At 38.1% G+C, this 9,964-nt stretch overlaps 1 pseudogene; it reads right to left on the bottom strand.

Moving 5' to 3' along the window:
- Positions 1-1,826: 1,826 nt before the first annotated feature.
- Positions 1,827-9,964, bottom strand: part of LOC101629620 — a 62,126-nt pseudogene continuing 53,988 nt past the window's right edge.

Raw genomic sequence — 9,964 nt, 5'->3', positions numbered from 1 at the left:
CTGTTCCCGTCTTACTCTTTTCAGGTAGCACTGATACTGTAAACTTTAAAAGTAAGAGGATGGAAAAAACAAGCCATGTGGTCACTGACTTTAATACACATGTAGGCTTGTATATCCAAGTCACCTCTTGGATCCTTTTTGCTCCCTTTCACAAGGAGGAGCTTAGACCTTTGTGGTGTTTTGTACTGATATGGAGAAACTCATGGATCCTGTCTCAGAACATACAGATGTGCGTGTGAGTCTGCACATACGTGTGTCTTATGTTTATATATAAAGGAACCTGACCAAGGGCATCCTAGGCAGAGGAGACCAGCGGCTGCACGAGGGCCGTGTGGAGTGTCAGGAAGTCAGTGCACTCTGAACACCGAGCACGGCCAGTGAGGTGGCCTAGCTGGGCCTAGCTGGGCAGGGCGGCTCATCGGGACAAAGGCCCCAGACTAAGGAGCTGGGACAACAGAACATGTGGCGTGTGGTGGCACCAGGAGCATAATAGCACAAAGTAATGTATCATACTATTCCACAGGGAGTATAAAATGCTCCTAATGGTATCTTATTAACCTACCGTTATCTCTGCTAATGTGAGATGTAGTTTATTTCTACACATGTTACAAACTCCATATTATGATTACTTTGTTCTTAGCGGGAAACAATATTGAGGACTTTTTCAACAAATGTGGTAAAGTTGACATATAGCATATTAGTTTCAGGTGTACAGCATGATAGGGTGCTATTTGTTTATATTCCGAAGTGATGAGCACAAAAGTCTAGTCAACATCCTTCTCCATACAGTTACATTTTTTCTCTTGTGATGAGGACTTTGAAGAGGGACTCTCACAATTACGTTCAAATATGTAACACAGTATTATTAACTATGGCGACCTCTTGATTCCCCCTACCCTATTCTGGCCATCCCATCCTCTGCCTGTAGCAACCACTAGTCTCTTCTGTGTCTGTATGCTTAGGATTTTTTTAGAGATTGCACATGTGAAGTCATGAGATAATTGTCTTTCTTTGTCTATTTCACTTAGCGTAACGTCCTCAAGGCTCAAGCATGCTGTCAGAGACAGCAAGGTTTCATTGTGGTTCTGGGGCTCAGTAACATTGTCTTGTGCAGATGTACACACCACATCTTAGCGTTCTGCCATCAGTGGGCCCTTCGGGCGCTTGCATCTGCCGGCTGTCATAGGTAACGCACGTGAGTGTGGGAGTGCAGGTACTTTGTACTTAGTGTTATCATTTTTGTTGGTTAAATATTCAAAAATGGAATTACTGATCACGTGGTAGTACTACTTTTAATTTTATGAGAAACTTCCATACTGTTTTCCATGTGGCTGCACCAGTTTACTGCCCCACCAACTCCTTAAGAGTTCCCTATTCTCTACTTCTTGCCCCAACACTTGTTTTTTAAATAATAGTCATTCTAACAGATGTGATGTAATATTTAATTACTATTTTGCTCTGTATTTCCCTGACACTGGTCATGACAAGCACCTGTTTGCCATCTTTGCAGAAGCATCTGTTCAGATCCTTTGCCCATATTTTAACTGGAGTTTACTATTTTTTTGCTATTGAGTGCTATGAGGTTTTTAAAAAATGTATTTTGGATATTAACCTCTTAGATACGACTTGCAAATATTTTCTCCATTCAGTAGGTTGCCTTTTCATTTTGTTGAATTCCTTGCTGTGCAGAAAGGCCTCCGTTTCACGCAGCTCCATTTGTTTATTTTTGTTCTGGCTGTTGCTTTTGGCATCAGTTCCAAAGAAATCATTCCCAAGACTGGGGTCAGAGAGCTGACTGCCTATGTAGTGGAAAGAATAGCAGTGACCTAAATTAGTTTATGTAGAGACGTGCTTACTGCTGGGTGATCTTCCCACTCACTGGTCAGACTCTTCTACAACCCTCCATATGCCTCCTGGGCGATGTCACTTATCAACGCTTCAGCTCCAAATGGGCTCAATCTTGTTCAGTTTTTCCTGATCAGTGCATTTCTCCTCAGTCTTCTTGGTTTTCTTTTCATTTTTTTTTTACCCTTAACACTATCACCTTCATTATCTGAGCTCACATCTTCAATTTAGGACTCTTCCTCACCTTCATCTTCCTTTTCCTTCTTGCCTTTCTCTTCCTATACCTCATCACTGATTTCTTTCTTTCATTCTTTCTCCAAGTACAGTGTGTTGGGATAATGTGTGAACTAAGTGCTTCTTCACCACTTCTTTGACTCTCTTCTCCTCTAGTGCTCTGTCACCATAACTGGCCTTCTTTAAGGTCACTTTGGTACCCCATCCGTGGGGGGTCACTGTGGTCTGCATGCACTGTGAAGGAACCTCCAGCACAAGACTCCCAGGCAAGCTGCTCATCGTCATTGAGCATTGTGATCACAGCACTTGCTCAGAGTAAATGCTGCCGTAATCTGCCCAACCATGGAGATGTCTGCACCAGCCTCAGTGGTCCCAAGATCAGCTTTGATCATGCCATTGCTTGTGTCCTCCAGAGCCCAGGTGCATTCTTGGGGGTTAGGGGTGATGTCCATTTTCAGCTTTTTCCCACTGTCCAACTTGGAAGGGTCTGTCAGGCACTCATAGCAAATCTTGTTTAGAGCATCAGAAGTATTCCTGATCAGCTACTGAAGGAGAATTTCCTTATTGCAGTAGAAGGTATTTATGAATGACATAATTTGGGCAGTTTCTATCTGGAGGGCAAAATTCTCTACTTCTCTCCAAGGTGCACTTTCTCAGCCATCTTAAAGGAGAAATATATCACATGTTAGAGAGCAGGGTGAGCAAGGATCATGCCCTGCTCACACGCTGCCCAGGGGCCACTCAACAGAAGAAATGCAGAGCACTGACTTGAGCCCTTTCCTCTTCCTGTCACCACGGCTGCTGTGCATTTCTTCTTGGCACTGCTTTAGCTATCTCGCACAAAATCGACATTTTCTTATTTTTATTCAGTTTGTCATATTGTTGGATTTTCCTTTGACATGCAGCTTATTTAAAAGGCAGTTGTTTAATTTTCACGTGTTTAGATATTTTCCTGTTATCTTTCTGTTATTGATTTCTACTTTGTTTCTGTTATTGTTTCCAATTCTTTTAAATTTGTTGAGGTGAGTTTTTTGGCCCAGAATATGGCTCATATTTGTAAGTATTTCATGGCTGTTGAAAAATAAAGTATTGTGTTGTAAGGTGGCATGTTCTATATATGTCAGTTAGCTCCTGTGTGTTGATTGTGCTGTTCAGCTTCTTGTTTTACTGATTTTCTGTCTAGCGGTTCTGTCAGTTGCTGAGAGTGGAATGTTGAAGGTCCCTAACTATAATTTTAGATTTTTCCTTTCAGCTCTGACAGTTTCAACTTCTTGAATTTCAGACTTTGCTTTGTTGTGTTATACATTTAGTACCTTTATGATTCCTTCAGGACTGGGCCTTTTAACACTGTATGTTTTATGTATCTTTCTATCTCCAATGTTTCTGCTTTACTCTGATGTTTACTTTATCTGAGTGTTTTATTATTAATAATTGCATGAGGTATTTTTTCCCTATTGTCTTACTTTCATCCTGCTTATACTGTTGAATTTGTAGTGAGCTTGTAAATAGGGTCTACTTGGGTCATTAAAAAAAAATTCTGCTTATTTATTTCTATTCACTGGTATATTTACATTTTTATTGAGGGCAGCTATTAAATTATTAGTACTTAAGTCTGCTGTTTGTTTAATTTCCTTTTTCTGTTTCTGATTATTATTTCTACATGTTTTTTTTGTGGATTACTTGAAAAACTGAATTGCATCTTAATTTTTATATATATATATATTTAAAGATTTATTTATTTATTCATATAGAACTGGGGTACAGGCCAGAGATGCGGAGGGTGAGAGGATTCACCAGAGATAGGGTAGCAGAACAGGCAGATCTACGAAGTACACCGCTGAGGGGAGCAGCTGGCGGGTCAGGAGAGGTCTGCCTCGCCATGTGGATCCTGGGCAGGCGGGGATCGAACTCATGAGGAAGTGGCTTAAGCTTCTTAGTGCTGTGCTTTAACCCACTGTGCCACCAGGGAGGGCCAATTTTTATAGTTTTTTTTTTTTTTGGGTGTATCTTGTGTAATTTTTGTAGGTATTATTCTGAGTTTTAGAGTATCCTTATATAACTTATCATAGTCTACTGATATCAGTAATTTACTATTTAAAGTGAAGTGAAACTTACTTTGATTTTGGTCTTTTAATCTTCCCTACTTTTAAGCATCATTATCCTGTTTTTGGTGGGGACTACTTATCAAATGTGATTTATGAAGCACATGAGAAAAGGGATTGTCTGTTGAATATATTCACAGCTCTGTTATTTGCACTGCTTCATCTTGCTATCCAATTCTTTCCTCACTTCTTTTTGAACAACTCCCTTTAGCCATTCTTTAATGGTAGGTCTGCTGGCAACTTCTTTCCATATTCCTTAGTCTGAAAATATCATTGTTTCCCTTTATTCCAAAAGGATAGTTTCTCTAGATACAGAATTTCTGATTGACAGTTCTTTCCCCCCCCCCAAGGACTTGAAAAATATCGTGCTATTTCCTTTTAATCTCATGGTTTCAGATGAGAAACCTATTGTCATTCAGATTGGTTCCTTTCTACCAGTAATGTGTCATTTTTCTCTGGCATCCTATCAAGATTTTTTCCTTTGTTTTTAGTTTTCAGAAATTAAATTACATACTTGGCCTGAATTCATTTGGTTTTATACTGTTAGGGGTTCACTCAGCTTCTTAAACTGTGTCTTTTGCCAAAATCAGGAAACTTTCAGCTATACCATCCTTGGCCCCACTTAGTCCATCCATCTGGAGTTCTGAATACATGAATGTTGCATCTATTTTATTGTCTCACTGCTCAAGAAGTCTCTTTTTGTTTACATTAGAGCACATTTTCACTCTTATAAATTCTGTGAATTCATTATTTATTGAATTCGATTAAACGCTGTAATTTCACTGATTCTATCCTTTGCCACTCTTACTCTGCAGTGTAGAACTCATCTAGAGAGGTTTTTAAAGAATGTGCTTTTTAAAAAATTGATGTCATTGTGGTTGACAGTACTGTGTACTATTTAGGACAGTAGGTTGATAGCTCTTTAGATACACATTACCACACCGCATCATGATCATGCATCACGAAATTACTCATAAACCCCCACCATAGACTGTGGGGACCCCTGCCTGCTTTGTCTCCACCTACACCCTCTTCTTCTGGTAGCCTCATTTTTGCAGTTATATTTCCAGAGTTTGTTTTGGTTTCATTTAGTCTGTTCCTTTGTCTTTTTTCCCCTCTACATTCCTCATGTGAGCAGCTTAATTTTTTTAAGCTTTCATTTTCTTCTGTTATTTTTGACTTCTGCATTTTTGCAGAGATTTTCTTTGTTTGTTTCAACATAGTTTGTATTGATTGTTGAAAAGTTTTTATGGTGGCTGCTTCAATATTCTTGTCAGCTGATTCCAACATCTGATTCATTTCAGTATTGGCATCACTTGATCATCTTTCCTCATTCAAGTAGTGGTTTTCTTGGTTTTTAGTATGAGTGGTTTTCTGGACATTTTGTCTATTATGATGGTAGGTTCTGGGTCCTATTTAGTAGTCATTCTGTTAGCCTCAATGGACAGGTCCTTGCCTGTTTCTCTGGACTCTAGTTCCAGTTTATCTTATTTTGTATCCTTTGTTATTTTGGTAATTAAAATTCCAGTTGTTGTGGTATGGAGATTACCTAGGTGCACCTAACCCAATCAAGTATGTTCTTTAAAATCAGAGTTTTTTGAGTTGAGAGCAAAAGAAGAAGTCAGATTCAAAGTACTTCACAGGTATAATGATGTATTAGCAGCTCTGAAGATAGAGCCATGTGAAAAGACAGAAGAATGTTCTCTAAGAGCTAAAAGCCATCCTTGGCTGATAGCCCACACAAAATCAGGAATTGCAGTCCTATAGCCAAATGGAATTTAATTATCAACAACTTTAATGAATCTGAAAGTGGATTATTCCCCAGAGCTTCCAGATAGGAGCCTTAACTTTGGCCTTGTGAGACTCTAAACTGTGATCTCACTTGAGATTGCTTGTACTTCTGTTTACAGAACTGTGATATAATAAGAGTATTGTTTTAAGGCACTAAGTTTGTGGCAGTTTGTTATGTGACAATAGAAAACTAACACTCCATCATTAGTATTTTATTTGTGCTAAACATTGCCTTCTTCCCGAATTTCTTTTTTTAAATGTTGGTACCTGTGGAAGGATAAACACATACCATCACGGAAACATTATTTTGCATTTATAAAGACTTTCTAGTCTTAGCTTTTATGTTTTGGTCTACTATGCATTTTGAATAAATTTTGCCTATGAAGTGAAGTCAATATTGGAGGTTTAAATTTTTGTTTTGTGCAAACAGGAATTTTTTTCCTAGTTCTGTTGATTAACAAAACTATTTTTTCTTCCTTGTATTACCTTGCTACCTTTGTCAAAACTCAGTTGACTCTGTACATGTGAATTTATAACTGAAATCTTTATTCAGTTTACATGTATTTTAATTTATACAGAGAGAAGTGTATTGTATATCACATTGTGTATTTAAATTGTGTATTTAAAACTTTTAAATTCAGTTATAGCATTTTAGGATTTATTGATGTGCACATATCTAATCTGATGCCTCCAGCTATTGCCTGGTGAGCATTTTGTCCTAACTTCTCTCCCAATGATCAAAGTTTATATACCTTAAAATACTGCTTCCACAGATACTACCATAGTTACTTCCACAAATGGTTATACCAATCTACACTGCCATCAGCAGTGCCTATAGATTTCTATACTGTACATTCATGCCAACAATCGGGATCATTTTCCTTTACAATTTTTGATAGTTTGGAAGACATAAAGTGCTATCTTGTTCTTTTAGTTGATATATTTCCTTTTCTACTGTTTACTATCAGTTAGGATATGTCTCTGTATGCTTTGCAGGCTTTTGTGTTTCCTCTTATATGTTGCCAGCTTATAATAACCATTGGGCATTTTTCTACAAGGGTTTACATTTTAAGGCTTTGTTTGAATATGCTCAATGTTAATCTATTAGCAAATTTAGACATTTCAAATGTTACCCAGTTTGTCGTATGTCAGTTAACATTGTGAATTTTTTTATACTCTGTCCTCAATTTGAGTGTTTTAAACCCATCAGTTTTTTTTGTTTTGTGACCTGTTTTGAAAGTTTTATGTAAATATTTCTCTTTCCCAAGGGCATAAAGATATTCTCTTATATAAAAATATTTATTTTTCCCATCGCTATCTCTTATCCCCTTTTCTCTCCCCGACTCTTAATTTCAGAGTCCTCACAGTTTTAATTAACATCTGATAGTTTTTATAAGTATTTTTCATTGTCCAATCATCTGCTATGTAATTGCACTGTCTTTCTCATTCTAATTCGCTTCACTATGCATAATTCCCTTGAACTCCCTCTGTTTTGCTGTAAATGGCTGAAAAGTATCCCGCAGTGTGGATACATTACCTTTTCTTGAGCCATTGTCGATGGACATTTAGGCTGCTACCATGACTATTATTGTAAATAGTGCTTCAATAAACATTGTAGAATGTATAGTGTGTGTGTGTGTGTGTGTGTGTGTGTGTTGATAGTTGAATGCTCTTTGGACAGATGCCTGGGAGTGGAATTGTTGGGTCATGCTTTAGTTCCACTTTTCATTTTTTAAGATAATTCCAGATCATGTTCCATAATGGCCACACCAATTTACATTCCCACCCACAGTTTAGTAGTAGTCATTCTCTACATCCTCTCCAGCACTTCTTGTTGGAGGCCTTTTTAATATGTACTGTTTTCATGGGTGTGAGACTGTATCTCACTGAGGGTGTTAACCTGCATTTCTTATTGGAAGTGATAATGAACATTTTTTTATATGACCTTTTGGATATCCTTTTAGTGAATTGTCTGTTCATATTTGCTGCCCATTTATTAGTTGTATCCTTTGTTTCTGTTCGTGGTTGAATTTTAAGGTTTTTTATATCTTTAATATTAACCCATGTGTTTTATCTGCATGAATACTTTTCCCATTCAGTAGTATGTCTTTTTACTCTTCTATTTTCTTTCACTCTGTAATTTATTAACATTTTTTGTAGTCAATGTGACTTTCATAGATTAAGAATAAAATAGCTGCTACTTATGTATAGTAGTATGGCGGAAATAGAAAATTTCTTTAAACCTCAGCTTTTCTTTTGCTCCAGGGTTAAGTGTGAGAAAGACAAACCTTGCATCACCTCTAAGAAAGAATGTGCCTGCAGTGGAAGAATTAGGAGGATGTTAGCAAATTGGGGCGGAAACTGCAAGGAGAATTAGTGTTTATTTGGGGGTCTTAGGAATTGTGATTCAGGAGACACAGATTCAAAATGCCCTTGACTTATGTTCCAGAAATGGCAAGCATAGGCTTTCTACCAAATAAGGACAAAGATTACATAATTTTTTTGGAGAGTTGTGATTGATGCTAACAAGCAAAAACCATTCTCCGTATACATGACTGGTTATTAAGTTAGTGTTGGTTAGAGAAGTCCCCAAAGTTCCCTGTTTGAAAGGGTTGATATTCCAGGAAGGCTATGGTGTTGTGGATGGCAAGTACCATTTCTATCTGAGGTGGACCTGCATAAACTTCACTTCTTAATGGACTTTCGACTTCTTTTAGGGCCCTGTACACAGTAAACTCCACTTTAGATGCTCTGTTTCACTGGGATAATGGAGAGTGGATTGTGATGATGTTGTTTATTTTCAGGTGAGCATGGAGCAACAAGCATCCACAATCAGATGTAAGCACCTGAAATAACTAAAGCTGAATGGAAATGCATTTTTAAATGCCTATTTTTTTTCTGATGGTATTCCCTGCATCTTAATTTGCATCATTATAAGTGAATAATTTGATTGGCATTTGTTTGTAAGTGGTTTTGTTTGCGTGTATCTGTTGTCTGAGTAGTTTGTGAGTTTTTGAGGGATTGGGATCTTGGCTTTTATTGTTCTGCTCTCTGCCAGAGCCAAGTAAAGGTGCTTTGCACACAGCAAGGACACAGCTAATGCAGATGAAATGGTTCTCTTGGCAGAAACCAGGAGAGAGTTTAATCATCAACTAGCCTTGCTCTCTCAGGAGCCAAAAAGACTTTCTGTATTTTAGTCTAAATCCAAAGCTTTTATTTTTAGCAGGTGGTCTCCGTTTATGTCTCTGATAATTTACACATGGATTGCTATTTTGGCACATATTTTAGAACCAGTCTCATTATTTTGAGTATCTATTTCTGTACAATAAATTACCACAAAATTAATGGCCTACAACAGCACACGTTTATTATTTCACGTTTTTTGTGATCAGAAGTCTAGGTATATCTGAACTGGGTCCTTTATTAAGGCTACAGTGAAGTTTTCCAGCCATGCTGTGTGATCATTTGGAGAATTAACTGGTTAAGAACCTGCTTCCAAGCTCACTTTGGTCAGAATTCATTCACTTGGGCTTGTGAGTACAGAGCACCCTGGCTTCATGGTGGCTGTTGTCTTCTCTCAGTTTTAGAGGCTGCCCACATTTCCTTGCTGTGTGGGTTTCCCTAACACGGCCACTTCAAGCCAGCTAGGCGTCTCTAAAGCTAGAATGCTAACAAAGTGACGTCTTATGCAATGTAATCTGGTCACAAGAGTAACATCCCACCAGCTTGGCCATTTGCATTGGTAGAAACAAGTCACAAGTCTTGGCCACAGTCAGGGTATCATACAGCATGTAGATACCAGGAGGAGGGCATCATGGGAAGCTGTTTTGTGTTGATCTTAGCCTGTTGATGCCACAACTGCCCAGCCCTTAGGGTTTTTGTGATTGTAAGCTGCTCTTCAGCAAAAAAACACCAGGAAACTTCGAAAAAAATAGATATTTATTACTTACCAAGCTTAGATACTTGCCACCCCCGACTACCCACTCCATCCC

Source organism: Condylura cristata, unplaced genomic scaffold, assembly GCF_000260355.1.
Source record: "Condylura cristata isolate star-nosed mole 26May11 unplaced genomic scaffold, ConCri1.0 scaffold00019, whole genome shotgun sequence".
Classification (NCBI taxonomy): domain Eukaryota; kingdom Metazoa; phylum Chordata; class Mammalia; order Eulipotyphla; family Talpidae; genus Condylura; species Condylura cristata.
Note: the sequence above shows the minus strand (reverse complement) of the source record. Positions and strands in the feature narration are given on the sequence as shown.